At 45.2% G+C, this 27493-nt stretch overlaps 1 protein-coding gene across 5 annotated transcripts in view; it reads left to right on the plus strand.

Annotated features, from left to right (window-relative positions):
* The window catches only part of PDZD2 (PDZ domain containing 2), a 257816-nt gene that overhangs the window by 7478 nt on the left and 222845 nt on the right, over positions 1-27493 (plus strand). Inside the window, exon 1 of one of the 5 annotated variants that reach the window (XM_035100945.2) lies at positions 26187-26419. The exons of the other annotated variants lie outside the window; for them this stretch is intronic. The gene's annotated coding sequence lies outside the window, so the exon portion shown is untranslated. Of the gene's footprint in view, positions 1-26186; positions 26420-27493 lie in introns of those variants that run through there. 5 annotated transcript variants of the gene reach the window in all.

Genomic DNA, 27493 nt, shown 5'->3' on the forward strand with positions numbered 1-27493 from the left:
GTGACATTTCCCTCGTTAGATTCTTCTTATTGCACCTGCCAACTGAAACTGGGAGTGCAAATAACCCAGGCATTAGTGGGCTGACATACAACAAGTTCAGCACAATGGTCATGTTGAGCTTGTCCTTCTGCAGGTGAGGATCTTTTTTGCGTGTTTAAGAAACACTGACTCGCGTAACATATTTTCCTACATGTTGAGAATTGCCACCGGGGATAATTCTTCCAGGCTGGGTGTTGCCTTGGTGTGGTAGTTTTTATACATATAGGGAAGAGTTAGAAACTGATTAAATCTGGAGAAGTCTTCAGAGAATGTAAACCCCAACTCCCACCTGCAGTCTGAAATAGAAAAGCTCAATCATGAGACAAAAAACAAAACAAAGTTAAGGGAAAGTGGATAACTTGCATGTGACCCAATAGGCATCCTACTGTGTTTCTCAGAAAATAAGCCATACCCCGAAAATATGCCATACTCCGAAAATAAGCCATACCCTGAAAATAAGCCACAGTGATAGGCAGTTTAACCTACAAGCTGTTTTTGGACTACAACTCCCATCATCCCTAGCTAGCAAAACCAGTGGTCAGGAATGATGGGAATTGTAGCCCGAAAACAGCTGGAGGCACAAGGTTGGGAAACACTGCTGTAGTGTCGGTTCTCCTGTAGCCCTGTGATTGTAATGGCATGTGGAGAACTAAAGTAAACTCTTCCTAGTCATTCACAGTGACAAACCGAAGATATGACTTACCAGGCGTTCCTCAACTCCCGTGTGTCTCCCTTGCAACTCACCCTAGTACATTTGCATAGTTATTTAATAACAGTTGACCACATTAATGGGCTTGCTTCATGACCTAATAACTGTACTTAAGAGATTTCACATATGGAAGATGTCTGGTTGTATTTGATCATAGTTGGGGCCTCCAATGATTTGTGCGTATGTGTGTTTGTGTCTGTATTTCACTTCTTCACGGATGGATGGAGATACAACCCCTTTCCGTGCTGGTGCCCGACAGCACAAACTCAGTTTGTGAAAGAAGTTTTGAGTCTTAAAAGGCCCTGTGTTTTTGCCGTGTCACATATTCTCCACAGCCAGCTGAGAAAGCTGCTGTTAAAAATACCTACTTAACTGTGTTTCTTGGTACTGACTTTGACAACTGGCATTGCAGTCCTAAAAACACATTTATTTGAACGCAGGTCCTAGAGTGTTGAGTGGGACTTTCTGGAATGGTAAGGTGGGCTCCCAGTCCTTCCCTCCCAAGAGTTCAAGCTTGTGGGAAATAGTCATACAGAATCACACAACAAGTCAACTGTGTGTGTTAGTGCATGGTCTACACAGATCAGAAAGTTTATTTAGGTAGCTGACACCTTCAGAGGAATCAAGTGTTGGGTGCAAATCACAGTGACTATTGCACTCAGGTCTTGTTGACAGGCTTCTCAATAGACATCTTGTCGCCCGCTGTGAGAATGGGATTCTGGACTAGATGGGTCTTTGGTCTGGTGCAGTATGGCGGCTCTTGTGTTTTTAGGAAGTGTAAACATTCAGTTCTAAACTATTCATATGTGTACCATGACAGAGAGTCACTGTGCTTCACATGCATTGACAAATGCTGTCTCTCTCATGGCACTTGTTCTGCATATATATATCTCCTGTCCAAACACAAGAAGGTCATACTATGGTTCACCCATCCATCCATCCAGGTTGGTATTGTCTGCTCTGATTTGCAGCAGCAGACTGTTCTGACTGAGTTTCAGCCAGGAGTTGGGGGGTGTAGAAGAAGAAGAAGAGGAAGAGGAGGAAGAGGAAGAGGAAGAGGAAGAGGAAGAAGAAGAAGAGTAGTTTGGATGTGATATCCCGCTTTATCACTACCCTAAGGAGTCTCAAAGCGGCTAACATTCTCCTTTCCCTTCCTCTCCCACAACAAACACTCTGTGAGGTGAGTGGGGCTGAGAAACTTCAGAGAAGTGTGACTAGCTCAAGGTTACCCAGCAGCTGCATGTGGAGAAGCGGAGATGCGAACCCGGTTCCCCAGATTACGAATCTACTGCTCTTAACCACTACACCTGGATCTCCTGCATGTAGCACAGCATGGCTAATGGTCAGGGCTGATGGGAGTTGTATTCCAACAGGAGGACATTCATCTTGGGCTACCCATGATGGTGCTGAGTAGAAATGGTTTGCGGTTTGTGGTGTGTGTGTTGTGGTTGCACTCGCGTGCTAACGAAGATGATTGCTTTGTCATTGAAGAATGTTACTTCTCCCTTGCTGTAAAGCAGAGCTTTCAAGTTAAATGGGACAGAGGAAGCTTGTGGTGTTGCTTGTTTCTGCTTTCCAGAGTGCAATCTTGACACAGAACCTTGAACTTGGTGGGGAAACTTAGGCAGAAAGCTTGCAAGATGTATTATTAATGACATAGCAACCCTCTGTGCGGAGGAGTTTCTGCACATTTGTGATCTGGGTTTTGCAGTTCTGATGCCTAGTTAAAGAAGACGAGGTTCAGAAATTAACATAATGCACAAATTGAGACCTTGCTAAAGAAGTAATTTGCTGCTAAATGAAGAGACTAAACAACAGTAAATCTCTTCTTTAGCAAGGTATCCATTGCAAATTGTGCATTACGTTAGCCTCTTCATTTAGCTTCATGCAGGTCTGACTCTGTGCTCTGCTTCAGTCTTCCAAAGTCCAACCTGAGAATGAGACCGAGGGGGAGGAGAGGGACAGTAAAGGGTCCTTGTTTTTTTTAATAAAAAATCTCTATAGTGTGTTCTCTAATAAGGTTAAGTGCAGTTGATGGATGTTGTATGTATGTGGATGTTGTTGTTGTTGTTGTTTAGTCGTTTAGTCGTGTCCGACTCTTCGTGACCCCATGGACCATAGCATGCCAGGCACTCCTGTCTTCCACTGCCTCCCGCAGTTTGGTCAGACTCATGTTCGTAGCTTCGAGAACACTGTCCAACCATCTCGTCCTCTGTCGTCCCCTTCTCCTTGTGCTCTCCATCTTTCCCAACATCAGGGTCTTTTCTAGGGAGTCTTCTCTTCTCATGAGGTGGCCAAAGTATATGGATGTTAGCTTGTTAATAAAATGCCTGTTTTAAATGACTTCTTCGGATCTGGAACTTCATACTGAAAACAACACATGGTACCAGAAGTGAAATATATTGTGTGAACAAACTCTCCCATTGATTTAAGCACTCCCCCTACCTGGACTTCATGCAAATCCAGGATTGTGATGAAGCGTTACAGATCCTTCAATGCAGCAGGTGGTGAGGAAGGGATGTGTGATGGCACTCTTACATGTTTATTATATCTAAAAGATATCTACGTTATTCGGTTACGAGAATACTGTGCCTAACACAATGCTTCATGTGATCTTGACCAGGAGGTCTTGTTACTCTGAGTACTTAGAATATCCAATAGCATAATGCTATCCCACCGCCTTTACTACTTTGTATGTTTTACAAAGTCTACTTCAGATGACTAATAATACTAAAGAACATCCATGTGAAATGTGATTAGGCTAATTTTCAGCGCTCTCAGCATGAAGGCAGATGGAATACTCTAGTACACAGCAGGGAAAAGTAACTACTTCAGCATTTTAGAGATCTGTCCAAAATAATTAATAATCTCAAATTGGGGAAGAAGTCATACTGACCTTATGCTGGAGAGAGTGGTGTGGAGCTGAAATCTAGCTGATTCATCACATTTGCAGGCTGGAAATACAGCAGTAGGTAGGAAGGTAGCATCGTTTGAAACATGAGATGATACTGAGAAGTGTTTTGCATGTTACTTAAGCTCTCGCGTTTAGAAGATGCTGGAGGTTCCGTTTGTATATGTACCAAGGAAAGAGTGGAGACCCTAAGACGGTTGGATGGCGCCTTGTACGCCTCCTTTCAGCAACTCCTGCAGACCAGATGTATTGCTCTGCTTTCTTTGGACCACATCAAAGAGGCTGAGAGAGGGTTGTTGTCTGAGGAGCCCAGGACCTCCACACACACTTTGTGCACAGTGGAAGGTCCCTTTGGTGCTGCTAATGCAGCTGTTTGACTTCACCAATGGAGGCGCACTCCATTGTCTCTTGAGACAGACAGGTGCCAACACCAACTCCCATCATCCTTGGTTATTGGACATGTTTGGCTGGGGCTGATGGAAATTCTAGGCCAGCAAGATCTGGAGGGCATCTGATCATCATCCATAGCAAGTGGAATTTGCTGCCAAGGAGTGTGGTGGGGTCTCCTTCTTTGGAGGTCTTTAAGCAGAGGCTTGACAGCCATATGTCAAGAACGCTTTGATGGTGTTTCCTGCTTGGCAGGGGGTCGGACTGGATGGCCCTTGTGGTCTCTTCCAACTCTATGATTCTATATGATTCTATGATCTGGAGGGCATCTGATCATCATCCATAGTGGTTGGAGAGGGGAGGAATATGCCTCCTACCCTGATGGTTTTTCCCTTTCATAGCACTCAAGGACTTTCCAGGTATTTCCTGGCTCTTCTGAGCCAGCAATTTCCCTACCAAAAGGAAGATATGACCAGTCCTGACTGGCAGGTTTGGCCAGTGGTAACCAACAATAGGCTTGTCCTGGAGATCATGAGTTGTCACCTTCTTTTAAGAAAACCAGAATTCTCTGTTCGATTTGTGCACCAAAACATCAAAAGTGAGCGTTGCTGTTTTGAATTTGGAATGGCCATGGCCATTGTTTCCTTAAAGCATCTGTGGTCTCCGCATCTTCCCTCTTCTGAGCATGTTTACTACGTGGCTCTAACTTTAAGGGGTTCAGTGCTTCAGATCCCAAACAGGACAGGCGCTGTTTTATCCACCCTGGACTCCTGCCAAATTCTAGACCCCTTTAACTTCTTTCCAGAATAGCATACTGGTCTTAATTGTAAATCAAATGGAAGCAAGAAGTCAAGAGATGTGAAGGAATCCTGTATTTGTGATGTTCCCTTTGTTGTAAGGGGTTTTTTTTGAGTAAGAAAGTCATCTGCTCCTTTCATTCTGTTCATTGTCACTTGTGGCTTTCCCCCTTTTTTCTGGAGTATCTCCCTCGCAGATTCTTTATAAAGAACAGACGGCGCTAAACCTTCCAGTCTGATATCTGCACAGTATCATACTGTCTAAGCCAACTTTTTATCTTCCTGCCTAAGGATTAAACGGCTCTCAACGGTCTGACTTTTTGTGCTACCTGCCTGTGGTGGTGCACATCTAACAGACTACCCCCCTGCCACTCCCACCTCCCCAAATACAAACACACACATCCCTTCTTTGCCTACTCAATAATGGAAGAAGAGTGAAATCACTGGTGGAGACCAGGCTCCTTATCACAAGGCTAAAGGCTTGGATTAAAAGTCTGCCTGGCTAGGCTTTTCTGAAGTTGGGAGACAGACAGTGCTTCTGACAGCAAATGGAACTTAAATGTGAGAGGCTTCTCCAGTTGTGTATGTAGCTCTTTTCGCCTGCTGGTGCTTCTGGGCAAACAGGGATGGCAGGCTTTTGTGAACAAGACAGAAACCTGCTAATCGGAGACAAAATGGGATGTGCCTATATGCCATAAGCTGCAATTCCTTCCTACAGACTGCCTCCAGCTCCCTGGGTGGAGGGGCAGGTGGGTTGGCATCCTTATTTTAATTATTGCACGAATTACTTTAAATAAATAAACAATCATCTTCTAGTGCAGTGTTTCCCAAACTTGGGTCTCCAGCTGTTTTGGGACTACAGTTCCCATCATCCCCGATCATTGGCCCTGCTAGCTAGGGAGGATGGGAGTTGTAGTCCATAAACAGATGGGAGACCTGAGTTTGGGAAACGCTGTTCTAGTGTTTGGGTTCTTTGCCTTGTACTTGCCCTAAATAGGACAATAAGACTGCTAGGGTGGTTGCTTTATTACTGTTGTGAATTATCTCAAGTTGTCGGCTTATCTCAGGCTTTGCATTGTCACAGACGGTGCTTGTTCTGCACTTAATTGCCATTTGACCCTCTAACATGTGGGTAGCACTGTGGGTTAAACCACAGAGCCTAGGGCTTGCTTATCATAGAATCATAGAATCATAGAGTTGGAAGAGACCACAAGGGCCATCCAGTCCAACCCCCTGCCAAGCAGGAAACACCATCAAAGCATCAGAAGGTCAGCGGTTTAAATCCCCGCAACGGGGTGAGCTCTTGTTGGTCGGTCCCAACTCCTGCCAACCTAGCAGTTTGAAAGCATGAAGTGCAAGTAGATAAATAGGTACCACTCCGGCGGGAAGGTAAACGGCGTTTCTGTGCGCTGCTCTGGTTCGCCAGAAGTGGCTTAGTCTTGCTGGCCACATGACCCGGAAGCTGTACACCGGCTCCCTTGGCCTATAGAGCGAGATGAGTGCCGCAACCCCAGAGTCGTCCGCGACTGGACCTAACGGTCAGGGATACCTTTACCTTTAACAACCCCCCTCTATACCTATATGCATGTATGAGAGACAAGGTGGCTGGGGTTACAAGCCCTGCTGGACCCAGACCAAAGGGCATCCTGTTTTCCAGATATCTATGGGAAGGCCCACAAACCAATTGCCCCCTCTTGCTGCTGTTCTGCAGTGACCAGTAATTCAGAGGGACACTCCCTCTCAACCTGGTAGTGGTATATAGGGGTGGGACAACAGCTCAGTATCAGAGCATCCACCTTGCTTGTAGAAGGTCCCAGGTTCAATCCCAGCATCTCCAGGTGAGGTTTAACATGAGTCAACAGTGTGATGCAGCAGCAAAAAACCAAATTCTATTCTAGGCTACCATCAATAAATGCCTAGGAAAGTAATAGTCCCACTCTATTCTGCCTTGGTCAGACCACACCTGGAACACTGTGTCCAGTTCTAGGCACCATAATTTAAGAAGGATATTGACAAGCTGGAACGTGTGCAGAGGAGGGTGACCAAGATGATCAAGGGCCTGGAAACAAAGCCTTATGAGGAATGGTTAAGGGAGTTGGGTTTGTTTAGCCTGGAAAGGAGGAGACTGAGAGGAGATAAGATAGCCATCTTCAAATATCTTAAGGGCTGTCACAATGTGTCACATGGAGGATGGAGCAAGCTTGTTTTGAAAAGAGATTCTGACTAAACATCAGGATGCACTTTCTGCCAGAAAAAGCTGTTTGAGAGTGGAACAGTCTCTCTCAGGAGGTTGTGGACTCTCCTTCCTTGGAGGTTTTTACGCAGAGATTGGGGTGGCCTCTGTGCTTTAGTTGAGATTCCTGCATTGCAGGAGCTTGAACTAGATGACTCTTGGGGTCCCTTCCAACTCTATGACTATGATTATAAGATTTGGCTACATGGGAGAGACCCCATTGGAAATGCTGCCAGTCAGTGTAGACAGTACTGAGCTAGATGGACCAGTGGTGTGACTGGATATTAAGACAGCCTTGTACCTGCCAACTAAGGGGAATGCTTCATGCATTTCAGTCGGAGAAGTTATGCTGTAACAAATTGGTTACGTTCTCAAGGGTTTTTTTTTTGTGTGTGTATACTATATAATATGTACAGTATTGTAAATCACCTTGCTATTCTAAAGCAGAAGGTAGAGTAAATGGATAGCAAATCAATTGATCACCAAATGCTCTCTATATCACACAATCAAATTAGTTGGCCTTTAAATTCACCCATGCTCCCCACAGGCTGTTTTAAAAATTCTTTTATCTCTTTGCTGTCATACCCATCTCTATCAAACGGTGATCAGTCTTGCTGGAAGAGATGCATTTTCCTTTTTTCATGACAGAATTGGTTTCTGAAGTGGTTTGCATTCCTCTGTTCCATTTTCCTAAATGGCAGACACTGGTGGTGATTGCAGAAGTAATAATTTACTAGCCTACAAGTCCTCTACCTGCAATTTACTCCAGTTGTTAGCTCTGCAAGTCCTTTGTTTTTTTAAAAAAATTAGTTGGGGAGGCAGACATGAGCTTAGTATTATCTGTTAGTTAAGAACTTTACTAGTGGAGAAGGCAGACGTCTGCCTCGCTCTAACAACTAAGGCTCAAGTGAATGCGCACCAGACATTTGATGAATGTGTGAAATGAGATCGTGGAAAAATTAGGAAAAATCTATCTGTGATTTCAAATCTGTGGCGCCTTCTTCACCTATGCAACACCATCATTCAAAGTCAGCATTTGAGGTGCTTTGACAAAGTTTCATCTATTTAAATCAATTGCAGGTAAAGGTAAAGGTACCCCCTGACCGTCAGGTCCAGTCGTGTCCGACTCTGGGGTTGCAGCGCTCATCTCACTCTATAGGCCAAGGGAGCCGGCGTTTGTCCGCAAACAGCTTCCAGGTCATGTGGCCAGCATGACTAAGCCGCTTCTGGCGAACCAGAGCAGCGCACGGAAACACTGTTTACCTTCCTGCCAGAGTGGTACCTATTTATCTACTTGCACTTTGGCGTGCTTTTGAACTGCTAGGTGGGCAGGAGCTGGGACCGAACAATGGGAGCTCACCCCGTCGTGGGGATTCGAACCACTGACCTTCTGATCAGTAAGCCCTAGGCTCAGTGGTTTAGACCACAGCGCCACCTGCATCCCGAGCAAGTTTACATTAAATGGAATGCATTGATACTGTATCCCATGCCCTGCAATTCAGAACTACGAACCTACTGGGGATCCATTTTTAAACCCATTGGAAATATGCAGGCCCATGCAGAATTTGAACTTACTGAGTAGCTGGAAGTGGCACAAACTGCTGCGGTTGTGAGTTTGAAAGCAAGGCTTTGTTGTGGACGTGTCACCAATATGGGCTTTTGCAGCTTGGATTAAAAGGATTTAAAAGATTAATCTGTGCCCAGTCTACAGAACAGCTCTTTGTATGCGTCAGGTGGTTTTCCATGCCACAGGTATTTTTAAAAATAGCCCCATAAACTATTAAGAATTCCTGTGAACTAACTGACCCCTTTTATGTAAAACAGCTTTAGGAGCTGATAATGGCACTAAACACAAAAGATCTAAACTGTTTAGTTTTGCAGTTTTCCCCAAGGCTGTCCTGGCTACTGGACAAATAGGACGCTGTAAAGAGTCTGTTTAGTCTGAACTATATCTTTTTTTAAGAGAGTTAGCATTCCTGGCATTAGGGTTTTTAAAAACCTGTTTTCCACTCCAATCTGTGAGAGCACTAACTATGGAGCACTAACTCTGTGAAGGGTTTTGGCTTTCGGATTTTACTGAGATAACTGCTTTTAACATAAAATAACTTGCATCACAACAACAACTTTATTATTTGTACCCCACGCATCTGACTGGGTTGCCCCAGCCACTCTGGGTGACTTCCATCAGATATAAAAACATAATAGAACATCAAACATTCAAAACTTCCCTATACAGGGTTGCCTTCAAATATCTTATAAACGTTCTATAGTTAATTATCTCTTAGACATCTGATGGGAGGACATTCCACAGGGCAGGCACCACTACGGAGAAGTCTGTCTGCTTGGCTCCTGGTAGCCTCACTTCTCGCAGGGAGGGAACCACCAGAAGGCCCTCTGAGCTGGACCTCAGTGTCCGGGCTGAACGATGGGGGTGAAGTTGCTCCTTCAGGTATGCAGGGCCTTAAAGGTCAGCACCAATGCTTTGAATTGTGCTCAGAAATGTACTTGGGAGCCAATGTAAACCTTTTAGGACTGGTGTGTTATGGTCTCGGCAGCCACTCCCAGTTGCCAGTCTGCCAGCCACATTCTGAACTAGTTGTAGTTTCCAAGTCACCTTCAAAGGTAGCCCCACATAGAACGCATTGCAGTTCTGTGGCTTCAAATTGGAGATAACCAGAGCATGAACCACTTTGGCAAGGTCTCAGCCGGCATACCAGATGGCGTACCAGCCTTCTTGGATGCAGAATTGACCTGTGCCTCCATGGACAGCTGTGAGTCCAAAATTACCTCCAGCCTTGTCCTTTAGGGCAGTGTTTCCCAACCTTCTGCCTCCAGCTGTTTTCGGACTACAATTCCCATCATTCCTGACCACTGGTCTTGCTAGCTAGGGATGATGGGAGTTGTAGTCCCAAAACATCTGGAGGCAAAAGGTTGGGAAACACTGCTTTAGGGGCACAAGTTACTCCATTTAGGACCAGGGAGTTCCCCCACACCTGCCCGGCCTCTGTCCAGCAGAAACAGTACTTCTGTCGGGACTCGCCAACTACCAAAGAACAGCTGGCATTGCTCCTCCTGAAGCTGATCATGCAAAAGGGTTTCAGTCACAGTTGTTGGGAGGAACCTTCGAGGCCACGTAGTCTAACCCCCTGCTCTGTGCAGGATGCTGATGAGGGTTCAACATACGCATATAACCCTACTCAGCTGGGAGTGCAGCAACCTGCCATTGTTACACATCCGAAATAACAGATGTGGAACAGAAGTGATGGGAGACCTAGGTCGCCTGCTCACCTCTAAATGCGCGTAAATAAAACCACGGAAAAATCACGAAAACACCACAAGCTTCCAGTGACCTCATTCAGAGGAAACAGAAGCTGAGTTTGCACGAAGTCCCCGGGGTCCTCGCTGCCTGGATAACTGGGGCACGCATAATAATATTTTCAAGCCTCCTTCGCCCCATTCATGCTTTCTGTTTGTGGGTATGTGCCAAAAGAAAGTAATGTGTCAGAAGGATTTAGGTTTGCTCCATATTCCTCTCTTTCTGTGTTGGTTTTGAGAGGGGGCGGGCGGGGAGGGCTTTTTGAAAAGCAGGATAATGAATGGGTTGATGGAGGAGCTGGGTGCCCCAGGCAGGCATGGAGATCACAAAAGTAGTGAACATAAAGTGCTTTTTCTTCTGTGCTTGGGGAACGAAGTATCAATCAGCCAAGATAGCATTTGTCATCGCTAGATAGGCTCGCTGGAATATTTTTATTAAAATATCACCACCTCCACCGCTCGCTCTCCCCCCCCCCCGAAGTGTGAGTGAGGCTCGCTGTTAACTGAATACTACAATCTGAGTCTCCTGGTGTAAATGCGAACCCGGTAATTATAGATGAGCTACTACGCCGTTCAAATATCATGTTAGTTTTGTGTCTTTTTAAGTGTCGGGCTTCCCAGCCAGCTGACTTCCACCTTAACTCGGCGTTCTTCTGTTTTGCTGGTATGAATTATTAATGCCTTGTTGAAAGCTTAATAATTTTTTCCCCTTTTGCTCTGATTAAATAAGCTGCCTTTGTTACCGATATAGCTGCCTGTCTCCGTTGCTCATCATAAACCTGTCCAGGAGGTATGCTGAAATTATGCAGTGCCTGTTGTGATGCATTTAACGCGTATCCGGAATTAAGAGTTTGAAAGTCACGTTGACTTTCAAGGGGACTTTGACATGATATACTGGCATAAAAGAATTCCCATACATCAGCTGGTAGTCCTCAGACCGCTCCCTCTGCTCTTCCTTCTCCAGAGTAGATGTCTTTATCCCCAGATCTGCAGCTAGTTTATTTGTAAACTGCTTTTTGGCCCAAAGATCCCGCCCCATGTGAAAAAACATACCCACATGCCAGTCAAATAGGTCTCCCCCAAAACAACATTTTGCAAGGGTGCCTTGTTACATATTTGTTAGATGGAAGCTAGGCGTCTAATGGATTCTTAAACCAGGGTTACAATCGCCAAATCGGAACGTCTAGCTGCCAGTTTGAGGGCAGGAACGTCTTGAAATTCATCTGGCTGTTGTTGGACTACAACTCCCACCATCCCTGACCACTGCTCCTGCTAGCTAGGGATGGTGGGAGATGTAGTCCTGCAACAGCTGGCCACCCAAGTTTGAGAAACGCTGTGTGACTAAACTGGCTTTTCATGTTTCATCTAAGCCAGCTTCCAATGCTCTTCCAACAGCTATAGTAGTGAAGGTGCTGTCTTGCTTGCTCTGTGTTGGTTTCTTTTGTGGTTCAGGGGAGGAACTGACTTCTCATTTGTGTGGTTTGGCTAGCATTGAATACTTCTGTGCTTCATAAGAATTGGTGGTTCGGATATCTTCTTCTTTTTGATTGTGGGGTACTTTGTGGTATAACGTTCTGGCTCAGAATTTAGTTTCCCAGGAACCCAAATTCCCTATTCCCTATATAGTTACCCGGCATGCATTCATTCATTCATTTCAACGGGACAACTTCATGCTAACCGAAGTGTGTGCAGCTTTGCAAACTGTTGGCAAACTATTCACAGCTGCCTTTATAAGCCAATAATATCTTTCGTTCATTGGTGAGCTTTTTGCTCTTCTTTTCTCCCTTTTTTTCTTTTCTCCCCCACCTCCCAGCCTTATCTGGTTTCATTGTTTTCAAGAACATGTAATTCTCTTCAGGAAATCAACGCACAAATAAGCAATGGTTTACATTTGAAGCTGTGACACTCCCCAAGCTTTCCCACCCTGCCTATTTTTGACTGGGCTTCCCAGCCAAATGGGATTGCTAAATGGGGGGTTAGGGAGTGCCAAGAAAGCCTGGCAGGGTTTGTGTGTATGTGTATGCGCGCAGGAAATTCAGTAGACCACCAGTTAAACATTCCCCCCCCCTTGGGATCCCTCCAGTGTGTGTTTAAGTTGAGTGATGAAGGCAAGTGTAGCAAGCCCTCTGGGCACATATGGTATCCATTCTATATGTGTATTTATAGAAAGATTGGCTGTTTCTAACCTCCCCGCCTCTCTCTGTAACTTTGCGCAAAGGTGTAAATAAAAGGCAAAGAGAGAGGGTGATGTCACATGGAGAAATTGTTGCGAAATGGAATGAAAATGCCCATCGCGTTTTGATGAAATACAGCTTCAAGAGCAATGGTTTTACACACTCTTCATTTCAACAAGGTAGTTTCTCAAAAGCTGTGTCTCTTGGGGCAGGGAGCCGGGTACAAGCTGCCTTGTGCTGGGTCACACCATTGCTCCATCTATCTCAGTACAGTGGTACCTTGGTCCTCAAACTTAATCCCTTCCGGAAGTCCATTCCAAAACCAAAGCGTTCCAAAACCAAGGTGCGCTTTCCCATAGAAAGTAATGCAAAATGGATTAATCCGCTCCAGACGATTGAAAACAACCCCTCAAACAGCAATTCAACATGAATTTTACTATCTAACGAGACCATTGATCCATAAAATGAAAGCAATAAACAATGTACTGCAGTCACACAATCAATCAGTAGCTGAACTGGGTTCCGCACAGTCACAAAAACAAAACAGAAAAGCCGCAAAAACAAAAACACAAATAGCAAAAACAGACGGACCTCAGCGTAACACTCAAAACCATAGCTGCCAAGTACCCCATTTCCCCCGGGAAACCCCCGTATTTTCTTACCGTTTCCTGCAGGTGTCCCAAATGGCAAAATACCCCGTATTCCCCCGGATTACGGAGCTCCTGCCGACGGCCATGTTCTTCTGGTGCTGCGCCGGCACCGGAAGTTGCTTCTATGCACTTCCGGACATAGAATCATAGAGTTGGAAGAGACCACAAGGGCCATCCAGTCCAACCCCCTGCCAAGCAGGAAACACCATAAAAGCATTCTTGACATATGCCTGTCAAGCCTCTGCTTAAAGACATCCAAAGAAGGAGACTCCACCACACTCCTTGGTAGCAAATTCCACTACATGCGTAGAATACATGCGTAGAAGCGACTTCCGATGTCGCTGTGCCCATTTCCAAAATGTCCGCAGCGCCAGAAGTCGCTTCTACGCATGTCCGAAAGTGCGTAGAAGCGACTTCCGGTGCCGCGGCGCTGCTGATCCCAGATTTTTCAATCCGGATCTTGGCACCTATGCTCAAAACAGAAGTGTGGCACTCAAAACGGAGCACGTTTGGCTTCTGAAAAAAGTTCGCAAACTGGAACACTTACTTCTGGGTTTGCAGTTTTGGGGTTCAAAGTTGTTTGAGTACCAAGGCGTTTGAGAACCAAGGTACAGTACCACTGTATTGTCTACACTGGCCAGCAGCAACTCCCAAGGGTTGCAGGCAAAGGACCTTCCCATCCTTAACTGCAGATCCTGGGTATTGAACCTGGGTCTTCTGTATGCAAAGTACTTGCTGTTCTACTGAGTTCCAGCCCTTCCTGATAATGGTTTAATAGGTAGTCCCCAGCCGTTTGTTTAGGGTGGAAGGAACAGGATAGCCCAGTGGAATGGCAAATGCTTTGTGCAGAGATGATTCGTGGTTCAATTCCAGTGCAGGGGTTTTATGAAACAAGCTGGGAATAGAACAGACGGTATTGCTTGAGATCAACCAGTGGCCTCACAACTCTACCCACCATAGAAGAATGACTGATAAAACTATTGGACTGAGATGGCAAAGTTAACGTGTTTAATTAGAGGGGGGGGGGAATCGTTGCTGACATTTTTTAAGGATTGGAAATTTCTTAGGTCCTTTTTGCACAAAAGAGAAAATGATCTTGTAATATCTGGATTTGAAGACTGAAAAAAACCCTGTTTATGGAAGATAAAATGGTTGGATCTGAATGTATGGATATCATATGTAGCTGCAGGACAGAGAACCAGAAGTCCTTATATTTTTTTCTTTATCTTTCTTTAGCCCCCCCCCTTTTCTCACTTTCTCTTTCTTTAGGTTTCTCCTTTCTTTGTCTTGTCTTCCTTCTGACTATGTTCTCTTATAGACTAGCTGTTTTATCTCAGTATATTATAAATGGAAACTTTGTAATGGATATGTAGTTTCGTATATTTTTGAATAAGTATCCATAAATATTTTTTTTAAAAAAAGGATGGACAGTATAAACCAGTTTCAAATGTCACCAGAGTTTATCTGGTGTATGATGATATGATGTAATTTTATTTGCACACAGAAAAACCAGGATTTTATTAAGTGTTTTGTGAAGCTGCTCATAGTTCTGGTCTAGCATCTTTACCAACTGCCTGTGCCAAATTGTCCTTATACAGAATAGTTCAGCAAAGCTGGGAACTAACTTTTAAGCATGTGGATTAAAATAAAAATAAAAATCACTGTTCTAAAAACAATACACTCAAGCATTTTTACACGACCGATTTAAGCCAACTCAAACAGCTCTTTATTGTGTGTGTATGTATATACAGCAGATTTTACAATAATAAAAAGACTATGAAGAACAAAGAAAGGAAACTCTGTGCTAAATGGAAGCCAAAGATTGATGCCCAGACTTTGACTTGTTGTAGTGGATTCTGTTCCTCATTATTTAACCATCTCTGTATAAACCTGTTACTTTTGATTTTTTAAAAAAACTGTTTTCGAAGAGTGACGAAAGTCCCATTTGCTTCATTCATCTCCTGCAGGTAGCACATGATGCCACAAACTCAGCAATTAACCAGAGTAACTTAAGTTCTGCCTCTCTCCGCACAAACCAGCTTGGACCCTGCAGTCTTGAAAAGTGGCCCCTCTCTGTGTGCCTTGTCCAAGGGGCGGCAGAGAGTAGCTTCATGAGAACAGGCTCTTTCCACTAATATAATGGAGAAAAAGCCACCCCAGCCTTCACAGATTGCCAATGGCTCTGCTGAATTCCAGGGCAAAGCCTTTCCCAGCCCCTTGCTAGAGATACTTGGGACCTTATGCACACAGTAGCCCCATCCATACAAACTTAAGTCTGGGATAAAAATTGTCGGACGATTTACCGAGAAATATACCATCTTTTTCACTCCATAAGACACACCCGACCATAAGATGCACATAGTTTTTAGAGGAGGAAAGGGGGAAAGCCCTGTTTTTTGGGGGGGATCAGCTCACAGTTGTGCAGCTTCTTTTGCAAAGGGGAAAAGCCCCGGTTTTTTGAGGATCAGCTAAAGTTGTTGAGCTTACTTTGCATAGTGAAAAAAATCCTGTTTTTATGGGGTTCAACTCACAGTTCTGCAGCTTCTTTAGGAAAGGAAAGAGAGCCATTTCTACAGTTTCCAGACAGATAATCTAATCAGCCAGTCACATGTCGCTGGGGAAACGAACAGCCTCCGTCTGCAGAACATTCAACAATGGAGGCCTGGGCAAGGGGGCGGGGCCTGAAAGGGAGCCAGTGATTGACCACACATTCGCTCCATAAGACACAGAGACATTTCCCCTTACCTTTTAGGAGGGAAAAGGTGTGTCTTATGGAGCGGAAAATATGATAAAAAACTTGTTGACATCCGTCTGCCTTGAGAGACAATAGAGTGCGCCTCCAGTTAATCTTCTGTGTTAACAGCACTGAAGTAGCCTCCTCAGGGTGTGAGCCTGGGCAGTGTGTATGGAGGTCCTGGGCTGCCCTGATGACAAGACCTCGCTGATGGAATCAAAAGGAAAGCAGAGCAAGATGTTTGGCAGCAGCTTGGCTGCAGGAATTGCTGGAAGGAGGCAGGGCCGTCTTAAGCCTATCTGGCGCCGTGGTGCAAGCCCCTCCAGTGCCCCCCACGTCCATCTTTCCCTCCAGGCAAGCTGGACAGGGCTGGACAGTGTCTTTTCTTCTCACAGCCCCTCTTTCTCCCTTCGGGGGATCCCTCTCCTCCCTCCCCTCCTTCCATCCAATGACGCACGGCTTGTTTGCCAGGGAGGGAACCGGCTGCGGAGGGAGGGCGCAGAGATAAAAAGGGCTCTCCGTGGCTTCTCCCACCCCAAAGCATGCCTCCGCCTCTGGGCCCAGAGAGGGAAGGGTCCCGCAGAGCTCATGTAGCCCACCCCGGGTCTGTGACGCCCTCCGCAAACCTGCCAAGCATGTCCCCCATCCACCCCCACCCCAACTTGTGAGAGGGTTGCCCCGCCCCGCGCCCTCCAGTCCTGCACAGTGGCAGGCTGGAGAAGCGCTCCGGCCACCAATTGCGGTGCCGAGAGGAGGGGTGGCTGCTGGGGATCGTGCCCGCCTCCCAGGTGGGGTGCGCACACAGCCAGAGAGGGAGGGATGGAGGGAGGGAGGGCTGATCGCTGCATGCCCAGCTCGCTGCCACCGATCTCCTCCTTCTGCCTTCCTCCTGGCTGCGGGCAGGCTGACGCCCCCACCGAGCCGCCAATGTGCCCCCCGGACCTCTTCCTTTGCGCCCTGCAGTGCCCTCCAGAACGTGGCGCCGTGGTTCCCCGTGCCACCAGCCTGTATGGCTAAGACACCCCCGACCGTCTTAGGGACTCCACATTGGATTTGTGTAGGGTTTCCTCTTACAGTAAGCCTTTTCTTCTCCCAATGATATCTCACAAGGCAGTAGAGGTTTAGGATCAGAGTTTTGCTTCTTCTAGATAGGCTCCCTTCCAAGGTCGACAAAGCCCACCTGCCCCTCACCTCCTTCTACAACACATGCAGTAACTGCCTTCTTGACCATTGGACCCACTCTTGGTCTTGTCAGCTCAATCCGCTGGAGCCTTCTTCACATGCAGGAGAAATCTCTAACTCGCCAAGGGTTTAAGACCCATCGGCTACCCTCACCTGGTTTAGCTGGCCAGTCGAAGCCATTTCCTGGGGTGTGGCCACTGTCACATGCTGAAAGCTTCTAGGAGGCATAGGTGAGAGCCGAGTCCATGGTGGGGACCAAAGGTGGACAAACTACCCCAGAAGCAGCACAATGTCTCTCCCACCAGAGGTTCTGCCCTTCCCTTAACACCCCATATTCCCCAAATATAAAAGCCAAATAAGAACAAAGTAAATACTAATTGTCTTGAGCTCTTGAACAGAGTCTTTCAGGTTTAAATCCAAATTGTTTTTAGTAAACATAGGTTGTCGGCACACACACAGGAATTGGCAAAGATCTAGTAACCCAATGGATTTCTCTGTGGCATCTTCTATGCTGTGGAATTTCCTTCCTGTAGAACTGCCTACACTACCGGTATTATACAGCTTTTATTATATGTTGAAAATGTCTCTCTTTACCCAGCCCTTTGATACTTGAGATACTTATTTTGTACATGTCCTATTCTTATGATTGCAGTTTGTTTTCACCTGTTTTTATTGTATTTTAAAGTGTAGTCACCCACCTTCAAGGTGAAGAGCAGGCAATACAATAAATTAATGATAAATAATAATTTTGACTGGATCCGCCTCCCCCTCCCATAGCTCCAGTGTGGTAGGCTAAGTTCTCCAATGTTTTGCATATACAGTGGTATCTCGGTTTATGAACACAATTGGTTCCGGAAGTCTGTTCATAAACTGAAGCGTTCATAAACTGAAGCGAACTTTCCCATTGAAAGTAATGGAAAGTGAATCAATCCGTTCCAGATGGGTCCACGGCATTCGTAAACCGAAAATTCGTAAACCAAGGTGTTCATAAACCGAGGTTCCACTGTACCGTAGTCGTCTCAAAAGCCTTCCTGTTGTTTGGGCTGTATGCAGAACGTTTATGGCAAACCATTTAAATACAAAAATCAAATTCAGCATTATTTCCAGTCTCACCTGAGAAGTAAACCTCCATTTTTCTTTCCTCTTCCATAGTCAAGGGCACCTTGAGGCAAACCTGTTCTTAAAAGCAGATTTTCCTTTTGCTGAAATCTCCCCCCCCCCCGTTTTGTTTTGAAGTCTTTTTTTCATTTTGAGAAATTGTCTGCTGTGGAAGGATTTACGGTAACTGTGGACAATCAGTTTCTGAGACTTCCTTTTGATAAGTACATTTATTGAATGTCTTCTGCTTTTTACTAGTTACCCAACATCTTGCAAAAGGTTATTTTGTTTGTTTCTGTCGGTGTTCTAGGACCTTGGAAAATAGCTGCCCTGTCCCTTTTTTCTTTTTTGCAAGTGAAAAAATCTGTATTAAATCTGACAAGCTTACCTCCCTGTTGTGAGGGGAAGAGAGAGAAACATGCAGGCCCATATGCTTGTTTCAGCCCATGAATGTAGAATGATGTACTAGTCACTGAGCTATTATGCTCAGGAAGAGAGTTAATTAAGCTTCCACCAAGCTATGGTGCTTAAAGGTTCTCTGCATGCTTACTGGGAGATTAATTAAAGTTTCCATAAAGAAAATCACTTTATTGCATTGTGGCTTCCAGCTAGGGATCCAAGATTACATTTTTCACTGTGCTCTGTGACATTGCTGGACCACCTGTGATCATTATATTTAATTGCTGGAAAGAGTTAGTGGGGAAATCCTGTGCGTGTCTGCTTAGAAGCAAGTCCCACTCAGGACCCGATTTAGGTTTGATGAGGCCCTAAGCTGCTGAAGGTAATATGTTCACTTGTCCTTTGTCAACAACAAATTGTTGCTGTTTTTGTGTTGAATATATGCTATATGGTAATTTATGGACCTAATAGTTATCTAAAGTCATTTGCCCATGTTGCCATGCAACCAGTCCATGCAGAATGTAGGCACCCTATATATAGAAAGGAGCAAACCAGTGATACTTTAGGGAGCAGGTGGGGCCCATTACTTACATCACAGGAGCCTATACAACACAATTCACTGTTGCCAATGCAATTCTGGGCTGCATCAATAGGAGTATAGCATCTAGATCAAGGGAAGTAATAGTACCACTGTATTCTGCTCTGGTCAGACCTCACCTGGAGTACTGTGTCCAGTTCTGGGCACCACAGTTCAAGAAGGATACTGACAAGCTGGAACGTGTCCAGAAGAGGGCAAGCAAAATGGTCAAAGGCCTGGAAACGATGCCTTATGAGGAACGGCTTAGGGAGCTGGGTATGAAGGTTAAGGGGTGATATGATAGCCATGTTCAAATATATAAAAGGATGTCATCTAGAGGAGGGAGAAAGGTTGTTTCCTGCTGCTCCAGAGAAGCGGACACGGAGCAATGGATTCAAACTACAAGAAAGAAGATTCCACCTAAACATTAGGAAGAACTTCCTGACAGTAAGAGCTGTTCGACAGTGGAATTTGCTGCCAAGAAGTGTGGTGGAGTCTCCTTCTTTGGAGGTGTTTAAGAGGAGGCTTGACAGCCAAATGTCAAGAATGCTTTGGTGGTGTTTCCTGCTTGGCAGGGGGTTGGACTGGATGACCCTTGTGGTCTCTTCCAACTCTACGATTCTATGATTCTATGATTCTATGCTGTATGTAGGTTTTATTTTACTTGTTTTTTATCTTATATTTTGGAAACATACACCCAGTTTTTTTCCTTTAAATTTTTTTGGGGCCCCCCAAGAGAGTGGGGCCCTAAGCTACCGGGTATAGCTTGTTTAGCTTATATATAAATCCGGCACTGATCCCACTGAATGCAATTGGAACGTACTCCCAGGTTAATGTACAGGATTGCAGCCGAAGTGACTCCTCTAAACTTTTTTAAAAATTAAATATATATAGATGTCCAAATCCTTTCTTGGGGGGGGGGCTAGAATTGTGGGTCTAGACCCAGGCATCTCCAAACTCAGCCCTCCAGATGTTTTGGGACTACAATTCCCATCATCCCTGACCACTGGTCCTGTTAACTAGGGATGATGGGAGTTGTAGGCCAAAAACATCTGGAGGGCTGAGTTTGGGGATGCCTGGTCTAGACACGGTTGTATGTTCAGCAATTCTGATGGATTTTAACTGAATTAGGATGGGGCATTTTATGTCTGTGAGTCAGATAATGATCACCTACGCTAAGATTTCAGGATAGAGCAGGCCTGGCGCAGTCTAGGAAAACAGATTCTCCACCTTGCTGTTACAGGGATGCCACATTCTGTATTACGTTTTGCATTGTATTGACCAACCTAACTTGACACACTTACAGCACTAACTTATCGTGCTTCTTGTCCATTTTCCAAATGCCTTTTTTTTAATTTGGAGCTTTGCCTCCTTGCTTACACCACTCAGATTGCTTAAAATGATTAAGGCTGCAGTCCCAGGCATATGGGCAGCCTTTGCAATATTGTTATAGGTTTTCCTGTGTGTGTTTTATAGTATTAGTAGTATTGTTTGTACCCCGGCTCCCTCAGCCAATAATGCGAGATGACCCAGGTGGCGCTGTGGTTAAACCTAGGGCTTGCTGATCAGAAGGTTGGCGGTTCGAATCCCTGTGACGGGGTGAGCTCCCATTACTTGGTCCCAGCTCCTGCCAACCTAGCAGTTCGAAAGCACGTCAAAAATGCAAGTAGATAAATAGGAACCGCTACAGCGGGAAGGTAAACGGTGTTTCCTTGTGCTGCTCTGGTTCGCCAGAAGTGGCTTTGTCATGCTGGCCACATGACCTGGAAGCTATACGGCGGCTCCCTCGGCCAATAATGCGAGATGAGCGCGCAACCCCAGAGTCGGTCACGACTGGACCTAATTAATGGTCAGGGGTCCCATTACCTTTTAGTATTGTTTTAACATGCTTTCATTATGTTTTATTGAATATTATTATATATAATATATATAAAATTTCATATTGTTTTGAGACTTTTTTTGTTTTAGTGTCAAGTGATTTACAAGTGTAAGGCTCACTCTCTAGATCAGCACCATGCTGTGGTGAGTTGGTTTTCCTATAAGAAGCAATGATCACCAGTGTTGAAGCCATGATTCTTCAACATTAACTTCGTTGGGCTGGTCATGTTGTGCAGATGCCTGATGATCGTCTTCCAAAGCAACTACTCTATTCCGAAATTAAAAATAGAAAGCGTAATGCTGGTGGTCAACAGAAGAGGTTTAAAGACTGTCTCAAGGCAAATCTTTAAAAATGTAGTATAAACACCAACAATTGGGAAACACAGGCACGCCTGGCACACCGTGATCAACTCCCGCCCAGGAACCAATGTCCCCACTGTGGAACGACATGTGGATTCAGAATTGGCCTCCACAGTCACTTACGGACTCACTTTTAAAACCGCGTTCATGGAAGACAATCTTACTCGGAAACGAGTGATCGCCAAAGAAGAAGAAGAAGACAAGTGTAAGGGTGTGTATCCAACTAATGCACTCCGTTAGCTCAGGGATTTCTACTGTACTTGTGCAACGGGACTCCCCCCCCCTTTCTCCTTTTGTGCATCCTGCACCTTCCCCAGATCAGCTCTGGGGGATTGAGGGAACCTTTAGAACAGATTTAGAAGGCATGTTAGCGGGGGGGGGGGGGGAGCGGGGAGCATTACATTACATTCTGTAATTAGAAATCCTTGCACTGATGAGACTGTGACTCAGTGCTTTTTCGGATGCAAACCGTATAAATCAGATCAGCCTTTAGGTATGTCATGGTATGTCATAAAAGCCTGGAGAATCGTCGCCGGTCACTGTCAACAATACTGAGATAAGTGGACCAATGGAATCATAGAGTTGGAAGGGACCCTGAGGACCATCTAATCCGGCCCCTTAATGCAGGAATATGCTGCTGTCCCTTACGGGGATTGAACCTGCAACTTTGGTGTTAAGAGCACTGGTGGAGGAAGGGGTGCGGTGGGTGCAGTCAGCCCCAGGTGTCATCCCTGAGGGGGGGTGACATCGCCGCCTCACTCCCTGGGACACTCGCTGCTTGCTGTGGGCGACGCCCCCGGGATGCTAGCCCCACCCCCACGGGCGGCTAGCTGTGCACAGCATGTGCGCTGCTCCGGGTGCGGGAGCAGCTAGCTCCGCCTCTGGGTAGGAGCACCACGCTCTAACCAACTGAGCTGAAGCAGTTTTCTATGCTCCTATGAGTTGTGGTCTATAACATCTGGAGGCTCCTAGGTTGGTGAAGACTGGCCTAGACATAGGGCTCAATCCTTCCCACCTCCACCAAGTATCATTTTTCTACAGACTGCTGGTGGTGAACTCTAAAGGAGAAAGCCAGTCCATCCACCCCTGCCTTCCAGTGTGGTGTAGTGGTTAAGGGCGGTAGACTCATCTCCACTCCTCCACAAGCAGCTGCTGGGTGACCTTGGGTTAGTCACACTTTTCTGAAGTCCTTCAGCCCCACTCACCTCACAGAGTGTTTGTTGTGGGGGAGGACGGGAAAGGAGAATGTTAACCGCTTTGAGACTCCTTCGGGTAGTGATAAAGCAGGATATCAAATCCAAACTACTACTACTACTACTACCCTTCTTCTTCTTCTTCTTCTTCTTCTTCTTCTTCTTCTTCTTCTTCTTCTTCTTCTTCTTCTTCTTCTTCTTCTTCTTCTTCTTCTTCTTCTTCCATATTTCCCTTGTACAGTCCTCAAAGGAAAAGGTGTCCTTTCTTGCTTTCGCCAGTTCCCACTGGCCGTATGAAAACAAGTTTAAAAAAAATAAATAAATCATATTACCGTAATTGTTAACTGCTGTGCTGCAAAGTAATGCACAGTCACGTATAAAATTACAAACAGCATGAAAGCATAAATTCTCAAAATAAAAATTGCTATCAGCAGCAGCAATAAAACCCGAGATCAACTTGAGGCACTTTCAGAACACCTGCCGGGACAGGTAAGCTTTAATCTGCCTTCTAAAGGTGAACAAAGATTGCGGCTTCCTGTTATGCGCACCCTGCTTTATAGCAAGGCTAGATTTACTGCGGTGCTCCCTAAACGGGGCTGCCCTTTTAAAGGCAGTCTGGGCACTTTGGCAGGTGCAGAATGGGGCTGCCAGGATACTTGAAGGGCCCAGCCTAACAGGGTAGGCAAATGGATGTGATTCTTTATACAGCCCCAGGAATGTGGAGATTTAAAGGCTGAGATGGGATTTTGACAGCGCTCTTCCTAGTCCTAGTCCAATGACCCATTTACTCCATTTAGTAAGATATTGCTACAGAGGGTCCAATTTAATTGCGCAAGGCTAGAAGCCCTTCTGCCCTTGTTAAGTGGGTGACAACGTTCATTAAACACAAACTCCTAAAGGAAGTTATATAGCAGCATCTATGTAGGATTCCTCCCCCCTTCCCCCTTCACTTGGACCTTCAACCTAAACAACTTCTCTCATTCGCCTACCCCATTTCCCTCAGATTAGAGCAGAGGAAAAACTGGAACTGATTTGCAGGGTGACCTAATGCAGCTTTTCATCAAAAGCTTCTGGGCGCTGGAGAAATTACAGGCGAGAGATCATTGAGGAACCGTAATGTGCATGGTTGTTTTTAAATAAAAAAAAGTCCATGGTTATTAACGGACACCCTTTACTCTTAATAATCTTCGCGTTTTTGAACTTGGAGGAAGTTGCATTCACCCATCGCTCTATAAGTGTACTTTTGGGGGGATTTTCTTTTTCTTTTTGGCTTTAAAATCACTGGACAGCATCTGCCTTCTTTAATTAGGTCTCTTTCAAACAGGGCAGTGGAACTTCATAAAAATTAATGATGTCTGGCTAGGCTTGTTGTCCATGCAAGATGTATATTTATGGGGCTTTAAAAAAAAATACCCTTGGCAAGGGGACAGAAAAGCATCCTTCTGAGAGAAAGCTAGTTTTTATTTATTTATATTCCCTGCTTGTGTGAACCTGGAGTAAAAACTGAATCGTTTGATTTGACCTGGCCGGCAATAGGGTTAGGGCCCATGAATTGCTTGCGTCGTGGGTTTAAGGCCCACCTGTGTCGTGGGCTATATTGTGCTCCCTTGGATGTCTCCATGCCTGTGGAATTCATCTGGGATGCCGTGATTAGAATAGAATAGAATAGAATAGAATAGAATAGATCTTTATTGTCATTGTCCCCTTGCGGGAGCAACGAAACTTCTCGCTTGCTGTATCAACTCAGATAAGACACTCCGCATGAATTAAAATACTAATAAGCACAATACAATACAGAACAGTAAACAAATAAAATGACTTCAAAGCCCATAATTTCCATTTAAGGCCAAAATTGCTCTAGGAAAGAAACTGTTCTCGCCTTCATTGTTCTGTATCTCTGTCCCCGATGGCAGGAGCTCAAAGAAACGATGACCAGGTTGCGACGAATCTCTTGATATGTCTAGTGCCTTTCTATGGCACCTGATGGTATAGATATGTTCTAAGGTAGAGAGAGAGAACAACCAATGATACTCTCTGCTGTTCCGATAATTCTGCACAACACTGTCCTATCCCGACAAGTGCAGCTTCCGTACCACACGCATGAGCCATACGTGAGCGCGCTCTGTATGGCACAGTGATAGAAAGCAAGCGGCAACTTTTGTGGAAGGTGATTTTCCCTTAAAATTCTCAAAGAAATACAGCCTGTGCTGCACCCACCAACTTGGATGGATGGACTTGATATGTATACAGAGGATGCAGTGGTCCATGGGTTCTTGTTTCCATGGTTATGCTTTTCCTCTGCTGTTGGAGCATCCTGCCTCTGTATGCCAACTGCTGCTAATAGCAGGCAGGGAAAAGGCTGCATTCAGGTTGTGCTTGTGGGCTTTCCATGGGCATCTGTTTGGGCACGGCAAGGAAAGGATGCTGAACTCGATGGGCCTTTGGCCTGATCCAGGGAGACTCTTGCATTCCTGCCTCTCTTTTGCTCGCCAGCCTACTTTCCTCCCTCACAAGGACGATTGTGAAGGCAAAGAGTATAATTGTGTGCACTTTTCAAACAGTTTGTGTAATTACAAAGTGTGGGGTTGAACTAATGGAAAACCGCACAAGGACTTCCGTTAGCACAAAAGGGCTCCCCCGTGCACCCCCTGAAATCAACTGTGAGGGTAACCCACAGAACAGTGTATAGCAGGAGGAGAAATTGTTTTATCTGGCTGAAATACAGTGGCACCTCGGTTTTCAAACGTAATCCATTCCGGAAGACCGTTCGAGTTCTGAAACATTTGAAAACTGAAAACTCAATAGCCGACAGCTAGGCCTCAGGATCTTGTACTCAGCGGAAGCCACGTGGCATGTTTGACTTCCGAGGCATGTTTGAAAACCAAAGCATTTACTTCTGGGTTTATTGTGTTTGAAAACCAAAATGTTTGTCAACAGAGACGTTCGAAAACCGAGGTACCACTGTAGTTTCCCTTCTAGTAAAGCCAGTTTGTTTTTGAAGGATTGTTTTTTTCTATGTACCTAAACATTTTGCAAACATAGTACTAGGTGTGTGTGTGTGTGTGTGTGTGTGTGTGTGTGTGTGTGTGTAGAATAGCAATATTTTCCAAAATGTTACGATTGTTCAAAAGGCAGGCAGCGCCTGGCGTGGTGTTATAAAAAGCTCGAACGGAACCACACAAGCGCAGGCCTCTTTCCCTGTGATGTGGTGTGTTGTTCCTTCTCTTCAAAATTACAGCCTGCGATAGCTAATTACAAGCTTAAAGCAGAGCAGGAGTTAAACTGATTGCTGCTTTGAGATTTTGCGCTGCTCATTTCCCAGACTACACCCTGCTAAGAAACGTAGAGAGAGGCATTGGTTGGCTGGGCTGTTTGCTTGGCTGGGCTGTTTAACTTAAAAACCTTTCCCGTTCTCCATCCATCCGTATATGCATTCCTGAAATGAAACTTTGTTTGTACAACCCTATGTCGCCCACCCCACCCCCGTGTTGTCCCCACCCCCGGGGCAAGGACCTGTCTTCTTCATTTGCTCTTATTGCTCTGTAAAGCATTTCTGTGCTGTTGTTTTCAATTCTATGGAACCGTCATGGTGCAATCGGTGTGTGGGCGGGGAGAGGCTGCTTATTACAAAATGACTTATTTGGAAAGCATGAAAATCCTATCAATGAACCCTCCCTTTTCAGAGGCGGCAGCTGCCATCGTTTGCAGCGCACACATCTGTATCAAAACCCATCTATAGCGCATCGAAGGTACCAGCAGAAGGAAAAGGCCTGGCTGACTCAAGTAAGCAAGCCAAGCTCTGCTCACCAGGGAAAGGCATTATTAGCTCAGTGCTTCATAAGTGCCTCTTGAAAGTTTTGCATGTTGTGTTGCTATGATTTTAAGTAAGCGCAATGTGGAGGGACCAGGTGAGGGTGAGAAAGTGGGGGCAGGGAGGGCGTAAACAGTTGCCTATCCCAACTATGCTATTTTTATTATTTATTTACATTTATATACCACCTTTGTCTTCCAATGGTCTCAAGATGGTGTACAGGTGAAACTCGGAAAATTAGAATACTGTCGAAAAGGGCATTTACTTCAGTAATGCAACTTAAAAGGTGAAACCAATATATGAGATAGATGCATGACATGCAAAGCAAGATATGTCAAGCCTTTATTTGTTGTAATTGTAATTATTTGTCGTTAGGTGGGTCAATTATAAATGGAATGTAATTAATGAAATGTAACAGTGATGCTTATTTTTGTATTATTGTAACTGTTTGTTTATTTACTGTGGAATTTCCAAAAGAAAGCGTTTGTAAAAATTAAAAGAAAAAGAAAAAATAAGTTGCATTACTGAAATAAATGCACTTTTCAACGATATTCTAATTTTCTGAGTTTCACCTGTATGTGGTTTTCCTTCTTACAACAACCCTGTGAGGTAGGTTAGGCCAATCAGAACCTATGGAATGAAAGAGACTCTTCTGAAGCTGCTTGAGGCAGCAAAACTTCTTCCGTCCCTGGAAATATAGATCTACTCCCTTTACTGTGTTGCACTTCTTAAAGTTCACGGAGAAGACTTGAGCAGGTTAAGACATCTCAGATACATGCATGCATAAACCATCCAACCACTGGGAAGTGTGTGGTTTGTTTGCTGACTGTGCTCTGACCTTTGAATGCTGCTCAGCCTCATTTGGGGACTTGCACAAACCAACAGGTCGTCTCTCTGGGGCCTGGATTGAAATCTGCAACTTTACTATTGAACTTTAAAGCGTTCAAGTGCAGTTTGGTCTGGAGTTGGCAAGAGATGCAACCTGCGTCTCATGCAGATTGTGCTGGAGCTGGGTCTTAAATCGTCTTGGGGACGGAGACTTCTGT

The sequence above is a fragment of the Zootoca vivipara genome, chromosome 11, assembly GCF_963506605.1.
Source record: "Zootoca vivipara chromosome 11, rZooViv1.1, whole genome shotgun sequence".
Lineage (NCBI taxonomy): Eukaryota > Metazoa > Chordata > Lepidosauria > Squamata > Lacertidae > Zootoca > Zootoca vivipara.